Source organism: Microtus ochrogaster, chromosome 6, assembly GCF_000317375.1.
Source record: "Microtus ochrogaster isolate Prairie Vole_2 chromosome 6, MicOch1.0, whole genome shotgun sequence".
NCBI classification, from domain to species: Eukaryota; Metazoa; Chordata; class Mammalia; order Rodentia; family Cricetidae; genus Microtus; species Microtus ochrogaster.
The window spans coordinates 49127784-49138859 of NC_022013.1; the positions used below are offsets into that span (position 1 = coordinate 49127784).

At 43.5% G+C, this 11076-nt stretch overlaps 1 protein-coding gene across 2 annotated transcripts in view; it reads left to right on the top strand.

The window, feature by feature from the left end:
• The window catches only part of Thrb (thyroid hormone receptor beta), a 337187-nt gene that overhangs the window by 106952 nt on the left and 219159 nt on the right, over positions 1-11076 (top strand). The window contains exon 1 of one of the 2 annotated variants that reach the window (XM_026779793.1): positions 9644-9691. The exons of the other annotated variant lie outside the window; for it this stretch is intronic. The gene's annotated coding sequence lies outside the window, so the exon portion shown is untranslated. Of the gene's footprint in view, positions 1-9643; positions 9692-11076 lie in introns of those variants that run through there. 2 annotated transcript variants of the gene reach the window in all.

The following is an 11076-nucleotide window of genomic DNA, read 5'->3' on the forward strand; positions in this document are numbered from 1 at the left end:
CACCTAGGATCTTTCCCCTGTCCTTTCTCGTTTCATGACTTCCCACCCATATGTACATACATGTATAATAAACATGTATATTTAGACACAAACACATATGCTAAAGCTAGGTTCTATATGTAAGGACAAAGGTGATATTTATCTCTTATTCCAAGTGTCATAGTAATTTCTAGTTCATCTATGTCCTTGCAAATGTCGTGATTCCAGTTTTTCTATGACTAATTCCTTTTGAACTATATTTTCTTTATGCATTCATCAATTGATGAGTGTCTACATTGTGGTTACATTTCTTAGTTATTACGACTAATGCAGCAATAAGCATGAATGTGAAGGTAATTCTATGGCATGTTGGCTCCTGTAGGACTATAAACCCAGGAGTGGGAGAGCTTGGTCACATGGTTGTATATTGACTTCGAGTCCTTCAGGTGTATGTCCCAGAGTGTGATAGCTGGGTCACATCATTGTATATTGACTTAGGGTCCTGCAGGTGTGTGCCCTGGAGTGGGAGAGCTGGCTCATACAGTTACCATCTCACCCAGTCAGAAGAACTAACCTCATGAAAACAAATTAGAACAGACGCTAAGGAGATGTGAGAAAAGGGGAAGCCTTATCCCACTGCTGGCGGGGATATAAAATTGTGCAGCTGCTGTGAACTCAGCACAGAGGATTCCCAGACAATAAAAAAGTGCCCTCCTGCCAATAGCCTCTTTAAGTGACTTAAGGGGGAGATGGAGTAGCCCTTCCATTACTGTTAGATTTTGTTGTCTGTTTTCTCCCTGACGGATGTGAACATCCAGGAAAAGAACTTCACAGAAATGGAAGGGGAGGTGGGCTTACTGTTAGAGAATCTGTTCAAGTCCCAGTCAGGCTCGACGCCTGTGCATATAAAACAGAATGAAAGCTACCTTTGATGGCTGTGGTGGGACACATAGTATTTTCCAGACTTGCTGCCTTCCATCGGTATGTTGACGGAGGAGAGGAAAATTTAGCTGTGGTGATATTTAATCATACCCCCCATAGCACTTCCTCTTTCCAGATAGACAACTCTTAGAATCAGAAGTGTGCGGAGGGCTTCACCATGACAGAGCAATCAAACCCAAAATCGCTATTTGAAAGAAATTGTGTGCCTCTTAAGTATGTCTGTCAACCACTGCTCTTTTTAAAGAGCTTTACATTTCTTTCTTTTTAAAGAAAGCGTCAACCATGAAACTTGAATCCTTATGAAGTCCAATGGAAAGAGAGCTGTGTTGAAAGGATTAGTGTATTTGAGTGTAGGTTATCTCTAGCACTATTAACAGCTGTGTAATCAAGGTTTATAATCTGTTGAGAACAATGGACTAACTATTTTAAGCACAAAAATTAGCATTGCTACAGATCAGCGTTTGTATGCCTAGCGAGGATGGTAATGTATCTTTGGAGCAAGGATGGTAAGGCATGCTTAGAAGGTGACAGAAGCCTTTTTAGCTCTGTCTATGCTTGGGAGTTTTTCTAAGATGCTGTTCTGTGTGCTCCATTCAGGAGGGATGACTGTCTCCTTCTACTATAAGCCACTGTAGAGGAAAGCCACACAGATGAACTTGTGTGGGAGGTCCTTCTGTCTATGTGTTAATTTTATTGGTTAATGAATAAAGAAACTGCCTTGACCTGTTGATAGGGCAGAACTGGGGGAACCAGACTGAATGCTGGGAGAAGGAAGGCGGTTAGAGAGCTGCTATGGAGCTACCGCCAGAGTCAGACATACTGAAACTTTGCCGGTAAGCCACTGCCACCTGGCAGTACACAGATTAATGGAAATGGGTTAAATTAATATGTAAGAGTTAGCCGATAAGAAACTAGGGCTAATGTGCCAAGAAGTGCTTTAAATAATATGGTTTCTGTGTGATTATTTCAGGACTAAGCAGACGGGCAGCTGGGAAGAACAAGCGGCCCCCTCCTCCAACAATGAACAAAATCTTCTCTTCTGCCCATGTTCCTTTCATACCATAAAATTTAGAGAAATATATAATGCTTAAAAATTTTAATCCTACTAAATATTAGTAGTCTAACTTTATTTTATAGTTTGAAATATTTACTAATGTAATTGCTTGTTTTATTCCTTTTTTAGCAACAAAGTGATGGATTTCATTATTGCATTTTAATACATAATTGCTCTAAAAATTACCATAGTAGTTTTCAAGTCTTTTTATTTTAACAGGAAGTTATACAACATATTAGGAGTCTTTAAAAAGAAAACATGAAAGGCCTGGAGGTCCGATGGTGGAGTAGTCACCTAGCATGCACAAGGCCCTTGGTTTGACCCCAGCACTGCAACAAAGGGAAACAAAACAAAAACATAAACGCACACACAAACATATATCTGAACACTTTAAATACTTTAAAACATTGTAAAAACTAGTAATATATCTACAGTACTTCTTATATCCATTTCCATTTGTATCTTTGGAAAGAATATTTGTTTTTAATGTAATTACTTGAGTATAGATTTCTCTTTAGCCATTCATATAAGTGTTGACTCTGAAAATATTTCATATTCAATATTTGTCCTGAGAAGCCCCAAAGTCAGTACAGTACAGTTAAATAGATGTCGTTTGTCACAGCGTGTTCCCTGTGTCTTTCTATTCTACTTGATATAATTGAATTACATTATCTACTTGAGAAATGTATCTGCTTCTTGGGTTTCCTCTCTGTGGTGCTTTATGTGGTAATGATGTGTTTATCGGTCTGAAAGCCTGTCTATTTTGATTATTATTGTTTGAGTCTCTACTGTCAAATCTGCCTTCACAAACAGCTTTTTCAAAGGTCTTCGTGGCTTACCAGAGTGTCACCCCAGTAGATGCAGGGAAAACGGTCACCTTTATGTGTTTGTTCCAGCAGCCAGGACTCATGGCTGACCTCCAAGGTGTCAGCTGAGGACCTGGAGTATCTGATTATTTGGGATGTCACATGACTGGACGCTTACCCTTGCAGTCTCAAAGCCCTGCACTGAATATTCCTTTGCCTGTAGGAAGGATTAAGAGTAGGTGTAGGACCGCATTCTTGACAGATTCTGATGTCACCTCTCACATCGGTGTGTTTGCAAATACTTTGTTGCTTCAGACCATGGGCAAAGAGCAGCCCGAAGGATCCCTTTAATTTAGGAGAACCACAGAGCTTCGTTGAAAACTAGTTATTTAGATCTGGTCTATGTTGGTGTTCCCCAACATTTTAGGGCACAGATTCATTGCTTTAAGGTAAACATTTATCCCATACCCAGTATATAAAACTGATGGACTTTTGCAAAGCTGTTTGAATTCCCAGTGGGAGTGGGGGTGGGGGTGAGTCCAGAGTGTTGCTTCCCTAGCCTAGTCATGTCTTAGTGTTGCCTCTTTTAGGCTCCTTGAGCTTCCATGGGGGCTTACTCTGAAGTCATGGTGAAATGGACCTTGGAGAATGACTGGTGGCCACCGCGTTCACATCCATTATATCCCATATTGCTTTCTCTGCAAATTCCTTACCCTCTGACATGTTTCCCAGAATCCCTTCTTTTTCAGAGTGATAGACAAAGTGCAGGCGTCTCATGCACAACTTGACTCTGAACATTTTGTTCAGTTCCTTAGAGTTGGCATACCGTTGACTCTACAGCAGGCGTAGTCAGGCAAGCAAGGGAAATGCTTGATGTGTCCTGAGATGTTTAGCAAGACATAGTGTCCGTGTGATTGGTCTAAAATGGTGTAGGTCTCTGTAAAGATCATTCCAGCACCAGCACCTGGCCATGAACTTGTAACTAGAGATCCTCAGAAGTCAATCATATCACTATATGCAGAAGAAATGCCTGTGGCTGACTTCTTCATGAGAGAACTCCAGCCAGATTCAAGACTTTCTTTCCAGGACATTTGCTTTATTTCAATACCATAAATTCTTAACTGGATCCATTATAAAATAGCAGCTGTTAGGAGCTGGAGGCACCACAGGAGAGCAAGACCAGTTTTGCACATATTTCCCAGTATGCCACTAAATATATATGTATGTGTGTGTGTGTGTGTGTGTTTAAATTATATATATAATATATAGGTTTAAATTATAAGCTCGTATTTCCCACTTAACATTGTAAGCCTCAGTTTTCTCATCTATTGGGTATGGAAGCCAGCATCTGCTCTGCTTGCCCACAGCTTTTGACGTTTTTGTGAGTGAACTCTGAAAACCGAAGTTCCCAGCAGAAGTGGCTGGGTTCTGAATCCATGCTTATTGGGAGAATGCAGGGAGAATGTGATGAGCAGGAACTGAACCCTCTCTGCTACAAGCAAAAGCCCACCACTCAGACCGGCTGCTTTCAAACCCAGGATGTATTTGTTTGTAAAGTCTCTTAAATAGCAAACACGGATTGAACTACTTTAAAATGGATTTGGAGTGGCTCTTTTAAATTGTGCTATAGATGAGAAAATGCCTCTGGGTTCCCAAGGGTACGGCCCTTGTGTACTGAAGGGGGCATGACTTCGAGAGGATCCTAGTCAGCCTGGGGTATATATGGTGTCATTTATCATCTGATGTCTCCATAGCAAAGCTCAGGTGAAGAGTGGGGTCTGGATTTTTCCTTAAAAGGGGTGTTAAAAGCTCAGTAGTCCCTGCCCTGGTGGTCACACCCACACTAGGTTCTAGACAGAAATGAAACCGTGTATAATTCTCATGCTGACAAGAATCTCTACAATGGCTTCCCAATAAAATTTAAAGGAGAATCCACAAGGAATAGAGTTCATTGACAAATTATCAGCAGCAAGGAAAATAAAACCTCCATTTATCTTCTAGTTAGTAATATGGTAGGATCATGTTTCTGTCTATGCTCATTCCGTTAAAAATCCTCCTTCCTGGGGAGTTGGATCCTTTATAGTGTTACTCAGGGCCTCTAGGACTGTTAGTTAAAAATATCTTCATAAATGTGGCAAAAAGAGAAAATTGTACTTTTCTGAAGGGTTTCTTAATCTTCACCTGACTTTACCACTTGGTTGTTTTCTCGTTGTAAACAAGATGTCCAAGCCTTCCATTTATGAGAAATAAGGCAATGCATTTAGGAATTAAACCATATGGGAGTTCCTGCTCCATCACTCATTGGTACCCTGACCTTGTTAAAGTTTCTTAAGAGCCCTGAGCCTTGTTTCTTCACTTGGAAAATGGGGCTAATAATAATTCTCCTTCTTGAGACTCTTTGGAAAGTTACATGCAAATGGAGCTTATTAACACTCAGTAATTAGCCGTTTTAAGAAATAAGTTGTTTAGCTGGGATGATAACCCAGCGGTTAAGAATACTTTCTGCTCTTGCAGAGGCTCCTGGTTCAGTTTCCAGCATCCCCTATGGCAGCTCACGGCTGTCTGTAACTACATTTCCAAGGGATGGGACATCCCCTCTGGCCTCTGAAGGCACCAGGGATGCACCTGGTGCACATGCAGGCAAATGCACTTAAAATAAAACAAAGCCTGAAAGCAGAAGGTTTCATTTTGGCCTGAGTTTAGATGATGACCGCAGATGAATGCCTGGCCAGCAGCGCCACTGTGGTAAAGCGGGAATCGCAGCAGCCAAGGCTTTCACCAGAGCCTGGGGAATCCTGTGCCTATTCGTGGCCAATGGGGCGGTAGGGAGTGATGTCATGCCTTCACCTGCGTTACTCCTGGTGTAACTTGGTATCACTCCCTGTCACTATTCATTGGGGTTGGGGGATTCCCTTAGCCAAGTATGGGTCACTAGATAGTGTTCTGGAAGAGGAGGCCTTTATTCTTTCCATTTGTCAATCATTTGCTGTGTATAGCACAGCATCCAATCCGAAGGGATTGCCTACTCCTCTAGCACCGTTTGCACAGCTCACATAACCCACTACCGTGGACTCATTCTGACAATGCCAGTATAAGGCCAGTAGCATTCGAGGGCAGAGAAACCCTGGATGTGTGACACTGTGGAGCATGTGAGCAAGAAAGGGCATCATGTACTTATTTTTCTCAAAATAAGAATTCCAGGACAGTGGATGCCAGGGACAGGGCAGTGAGGATGACACCCGGAAGGACGGATTGTCTGAAGAGAATCACAAAAAGACCATACACCTGACAAAAAGTCAGCTGACAGTTTAATATTAGCATCATCATCATCATCATCATCATTTATGCTCCAGCAATGCTGAAGCATGCATGGGCAGCCCGTTATGGTGGCTTCCCAGTTGTTCTTATCCTAGATGCTTATGTTACTGCCATACCCCAAGGTTCCACAGTCTTCCTTTATGCTGTCTAGCCAGTGTTTGGGTCCTTCCTCTTTGCCTTATCCCGTGCAGTCCTCCAAACGGTGCTATCTTTGGGAATCTACCATCATTCATTCTCATAACACGGCGGAAGTATCTCAAACGCTGTTGCCATGACCTGTAGTTTACTTCCTTCTGTAGATGGAGATGTTTCTTAATGTCATCATTGTGCAGACTATCTCTTTGATGCCTAGAATCCTCCTCAGACACGTCATCTCAAACACATTTAGCCACTGTTCTGAGGAGCATTTCATTGTCCAGGTTTCGGAATATTAAAGAAGGCAGCTCAAGGCAAGTGTCTCATATACTTATAATTTGTTGTCGTCTTTATGTCTCTTGCTGACCAAACCTTTCCTAGTGCCTGGAATGCAGCCCTCGCTACCCACTTCTAAACAATCTCAGTGATAAAATGTTCTCCCTGGAAGATATTGTCATGTTTACCTGGCTTGAACAGTTGCTGAAGTTCCTGCTGAGTCTTAGTAGTATTTTCAGCTCCAAAGTAGTATTCTCTACTACTTGTGTTTGAATAACCCTCAATTCCCAGGAAAGCTAATCTGGGAAACTCTGAGATATGCTGGACTCAGTACATGGGACCCAGCTTTTAGAGTTCATTCCTAAAACTCTAGTATGATGCTCGGTGCCTTTGGTACTGTATGTGTTCCAACTGTGGGAAGTGTGTTAGGCATTTAAATACATGAAAAAGAAACAGCTATTTTTCCCATGATTCGGGGAATCCTTTTTGAATTACTTTAGTTCTGTGTGTGACAACGGGAACAGAATATACAGTAGAGGGTAGGAAGAGAGCTGAAACGTTTTTGCTTGCTAAGGACAGACTTTAGTTCAACGTGAAATGCCTTTATTTAATCTATCTGCTGTTGTTAGAGAGAGGATGGGATTGTTTAGAAGCTGGCAGCCTGACTGTGATGGTTCCACCAACAGGTAGACTTCTAGCTTTCTATGAGAATTGTTCTCGCTGGTTTTTTTCTGATCTCTTCTGTCTGAAGTTGTCCCCAGTGTGTAGGATTCCCTACGAGGAAGTGATGGGAACCATTAAGATTTTTCTGAGGACAATATGGACACAAATTCAGTCCTCTACGCAGCGAGTCGTGAGCCAGGGAACTAGGGATGCCTTGCCTCTCATCCCTCCTTTCTTTCTGTAAAATGAGTGCTGGGAGCTCCTGCACGGTTGGGATGAGTAAACATGAGGCAGCATGAAGTGTCACCATGTGGCTGACACAGCACATACGAGGGTGGTGTCCCCTGCCTCTCTTTCTCCTTCTCCATCCTGAAGTGCACGTATCTCCTGAGGCAAACATAGAAGACGTCTCTATGGAATGATGGTAATTCAGAGGCGATGTCGCCATGGTGTTTACCATGGCTTATCTGTGCAACGACCAATACCAATTACACTGTTTATAGCCTGACCTCTGACCTGAGCCTCCCTAGTCCCTACTTAAGGATACAAAGGTTGAACAAGCGAAATCTGGACTTCAGACCAGCCCTGAAACACCACATATCTCCTGTTTAGCTGAATGAGGTAGCAATTCCATACACGGGGTTGGAAGAGTTCATTTTCATTTCAAGAACTCAGGAATCAGGGAAGTGGCATGATCAAGGCAGATGTCCTCAGCTTACTCATTTGGCTTCTAAGGAAGAAGAATACACGTAGAGAGGAAAGGAAAGAAAGAGGGACTCAGCCAGATCCCGATACTCATGGTTGTTGGAGTCAGGTCAGTAGCAACGAGGGGAACCACCCACGGGAGCCTTTCCTTGTTTCCTTCAACCTCTGCAGCTCTGTGAGCAGTTAGCAGCCTGGTGTGAGCCTGGTCTTGTTTGGCTTGCTGCTCATGTGGCTGTCCAGCTGCTTTGGACCGGATGAAGGCTGTTTTTTACTTTGTCCTTACTTACAGTCATTCTATAAGGATCCAGTTATGCACATAAGATAGGGGGAAGAGTCTTACAGTACAGTAAGCTACATACAGTAGCTACATAGGCTAAGTATCACTGACACGATGTATTAGAGATCATCTCCTGGTAGCTTCAGATCAAACTGTTCTTTCATGTTCAGTGTATGCAAGTGTGTGAGTGTGTGTGTGTGTGTGTGTGTGTGTGTGTGTGTAATCTAGCTCCTTTAAGGATCTTGGCTTCTAGGCTTCAAGTACATCTTATGTCTTTCCTTTCCCACTTCTTCCTTATAACTGAGCCCCGGGCATTCTTCTAATCCCCGCGTTAGCTTAGTCTTTAGTCTCATGTGACTCCATGGCAAACAGTCACAGGGACTCTTGTGTTCTTCTTGTTCACTTCTTGTTCTTGTGTTCACTGTCTCTCTCACAGCTTTGTTGGGAGGCCAGGAGTAGCACGTTTAAGACTATGCCCTCTGCTTGTGTTGTAGTGGGAGGCCTTCAGCGTTGCTAGGCCCCCCAGTCAAAGCAGGGCTCTTCAAAGTGCCTTGCAGGCAGCTCTGTACTCTTGTTCTGAGGGAAAAGACACAGCTGGCTACTTTCTCTCAGCTCTAGGACTTGACCACAGAGCCAAAGGTTAGCCTCCCAGAGAATACAGCAACCCGAAATCACAAGCCTGGTGCTAGTTTGTACTTTTTGAGGGAAGTTCCCATGAAATTATTTACCGCATAAGATACCACAGGGTATCCTCCCTGGCCACAGGTATCAACCTAAGAGCAATCTATGTTTAATATTTAGAGGTGTTTTTTCCTTCTTTCCTCTAAATTAGCCATATTTTAACCACTTCTGGCTTTCACAATCCCCCTCGGCACGTATAGTATGTGGTCAGATCCTCTTCATCGTCTTGGCTGACCTCAGTCCTTACTTCTTTACTTGCATGGGATTTCTCCATCCCTCATCTCCCAATAAACGAAAGTCCTTTGGAGGGGAGGATCCTGTTATCTGAGTTAACATTAGACCCTCAGCTCCTCTTCTGCCCCTTTCACACATGTGGTACACGTGGAAGGAATCGTGAATGTGGACATGTCAGCTGGCATTATTTAAAGGGGGCAGCTGTGGTATAGTCACAGCAGAAAGTGCGTGCCAAACTGGAAGTCCTCACCAGTGGAGGCACAGTGTACACAGGGACATCTCGCCCTAAGTGGTCAGAGAGCCCGCCTTCCTGGGAAGTAGAGACCCAAATGTTGGTGGGCAAAGAAATAGATGCAGAGAGCCAGCAGCGGGGGTCCCAGCCAAGCCTCCCCGAACACGGAGCAAATGTGAACTGGGAGAGGGTCTGGCTGCCCTGACTCACTCACTCTCTTCCGGAACTGATGTTTCTGCCCATGCCTCCCCATAGGTACAATGACAGCCACGGGGCGAACAAGTGGAGAACGCTTGATCATCGGGACTAAGTCAACTCTGAATCCAATTTGGCTGATGAGTCTGTACAACTGACATAGTGCATACAGCCTCTACTCCTAAGTGACATTGGTAATGTGATCTCTGGGGAGTGGACTAGAGTTGGCACTCTGTGGCTATGAAAACTACGTGATCTGGTTTTCTAAGACAAGTTTCAATTTTGAATATTTCATCCCAGAGTATTTTTGACTATGTTTATACTTGTGTGCGTGCGTGCGTGCGTGCGTGCGTGCGTGCGTGCGTGTGTGTGTGTGTGTGTGTTTTAGAGGGCAAGAGTACAGGCAAGCATATACCTAGTCCAGCTAACCAATATTGGAAAAAACCAAGTAAACAAGTAATTCTGACCTTCTAAATGCTCTGCATGGGAGTTCGGCCAATAAATTTGATTGATGACAAACTACCTTAGAATTTTAATGACTTGCTTATAAGGTTTCTACATGGAACAAAAGACATTTTATATTTCTTTTACACTACTTTGAAAGTACAGTGAAACTATTGATGAGGAGAAAAATAAATTCCAAATGAGTAGCATTTCTCATGTGTTTTCAGAAATAGAAGTCTGAAGAAATACAAAGTATTTTATGGTCTTCAGTGAGACTTCCATAAGCAGAAGCCATGCGCTCTGTCAGCCTTTGAGCTCAACCTCTTAATAAAGTTAAAGTTTTGAAGGAGAGTAGGGTGACTTTTCCAGCCGATTCTGTCTTCAGGGTGATTGACGGTCTTGTTTACAGCTGTTGTATTTGTGCTTCCGAAGTAACAGCGCAGTTTTAGCAGTGAGCTGTTAATAGATTTGCTCTTTACCAAGAGTCTTATCTACAGCCCGAGTTTCCAGCCGGAGCTGTGTGGGGGCCCTTACAAAGCAGCCATGTTATTAAGGTCAGTGAAGCCGTTCTTGTCGGTCAGAAAGCTCTAGTTTGTTTGTTTTTGTAAAGTCCGGTGACACAGAGTTGGCTGGAGACTCCGTGGCATTAATCATTTCCTCTCCGCAGCTTCGGAGCTTGCGAACACGGGCAGAGGGCGTGTCCCAGCTGCCCTCTGCTTAGCCCCGCCCACTCCTGAGCTCTTCCAAGTTTGTAGGGATTGAACTTCAGGCAGAGGCGCTTTGCTGGACTAGTGCACCCTTTCAAGTAACTGCTCCCAAAGACGGTAGGGATCTGCACTCTCGTGTAAAAATAGCCAGCGGTTCTGCTTGTAAACAAAGGGCTTAGAAATATGTTCCAAAATGGCATGCAAGCCTTCCGAAGTGGTGCTACCAGGGGAAAGTAGGGCTGGGGATAAGGTGGGAGGAGAAGACTATGACGGGGGAGGAGATGATCAAAGTACATTGTCTGCATGCGTGAAAAGGTCACAGGGCTGACACCCAGTATTTTGTACAATTAATATGCACCAAAATGACATTTCTAGTAAATGCTATGTAAAAGAAAGAGAGGAGGGAGGAAGGAAGAGAGGGAGGAAGG